The sequence below is a fragment of the Macrotis lagotis genome, chromosome X, assembly GCF_037893015.1.
Source record: "Macrotis lagotis isolate mMagLag1 chromosome X, bilby.v1.9.chrom.fasta, whole genome shotgun sequence".
In the NCBI taxonomy this organism is placed as follows: domain Eukaryota; kingdom Metazoa; phylum Chordata; class Mammalia; order Peramelemorphia; family Peramelidae; genus Macrotis; species Macrotis lagotis.
The window spans coordinates 522996857-522998538 of record NC_133666.1 but is presented as its reverse complement, the minus strand read 5'-3'; positions in this window follow the sequence as shown (position 1 = coordinate 522998538).

Genomic DNA, 1682 nt, shown 5'->3' with positions numbered 1-1682 from the left:
TAACAAATGATTATTAATAAATCATTATTAATAAAATGATTACCCAGAATAGATGTCTCCTGAATTTTTTAAATGTCCCAAAGTTACATGTATCATCTTCCCATAAAAGAATATACACAGTTTAACCTTATTAAGTTCATTATGATTTTGTTATGTTCATCTTTATATTCTACTCTTGAATTTTGTTTGAAATTTCGTCAAATTTTCTATTCGACCGATTTTTTCATCAGGAATGCTTGAAAGTCCTCTGTTTTGTTAAATATCAATTTTCCCCTGAAGGACTATACTCTGTTTTTTCTGAGTAGGTTATTTTTAGTTGTAATCCTAGCTCCTTTGCCTTCCAGAAAATCATATTCTAAACCATTTGTTTCCTTAATGTGGAAGTTGCTAAATCTCATGTGATCCTTACTGTGTTTCCATAATATATGAATGATTTATTTCTGGTTATTTGCTATATTTTCTCTTCAAGCTGGAAGCTCTAAATTCTAAAATATCAGGACAGTTTTCCTTGAGAATTTCTTAAAAGATGACATCTAGGTGCTTTTTTGCTTATAACTTTCAGGTAGTCCAATAATTCTCAAATGATCTTTTCTCAGTCCATTTTCTAGATCAATTGTTTATCTGCTGAGATATTTCACCTTTTCTTCTATTTCTTTCATTTGTTTTACTTTATTTTATTGTTTCTTGATACTTCATGGACTCATTTTCTACCTGTTCAATTTTAATTTTTGAGGAATTTTTTTCAATGAGATTTTGTAATTCTTTTCTTTCTAGACCAATTCCTCTTTTTTAAGGAATTCTTTTCTTCAGTAAATTTTTGTGACTTTTAAAACTATTTGGCCAATTTTATTTTTTTTAATGTTTTCTTCAGTATTTTTGTGCCTTTTTAAAAAAAATTCACTTTTGGGGGTGGCTAGGTGGTGCAGTGGATAGAGCACCAGCCCTGGAGTTAGGAGTACCTGAGTTCAAATCTGGCCTCAGACATTTAATAATTACCTAGCTGTGTGGCCTTGGGCAAGCCACTTAACCCCACTGCCTTGCAAAAAAAAAACTAAAAAAAATTACACTTTTCATAATTTTCTTGCATCACTCTTATTTCCTCTCCTAATTTTTCCTCTGCAACTCAAATGTCTTTCTTTAACTCTTCCAAAAATTCTTTTTTTTTGCAAGGCAATGGGGTTAAGTGACTTGCCCAAGGCCACACAGCTAGGTAATTATTAAGTGTCTGAGGCCAGATTTGAGCTCAGGTACTCCTAACTCCAGGGCCGGTGCTCTATCCACTGTACCACCTAACCACCCCCCAAAAATTCTTATTGAGTTTGCATTTTAATTTGAGCCTTTGTTTGTAGCTGTTTTCATAATATCTTTTTTTCTGAATTTGTTTCTTTATCTTCCTTGTCACCACAGTAGGGTTTTTTTTTTCATTTTTTTAACCATCTGATTCTTTTTTGTTTCTTTTTATTCACTTCTCCTGACTATTTCTTTACTTTAAATTTTATACTAAAGTTAGACTTTGCTCTTTTGGGGTAGGAGATGATTCACAAGCATCAGGCTCTTTCCATCCTGCCGTTTTCAGAGCTAGTTTTAAAAAGGAAATAAAGTGTATGCTTCAAACTACAATCAGATTCCATCAGTTCTTTTTCCTGGAGATAATTTTTCATAATAAGTCCTTCAGAATTGTC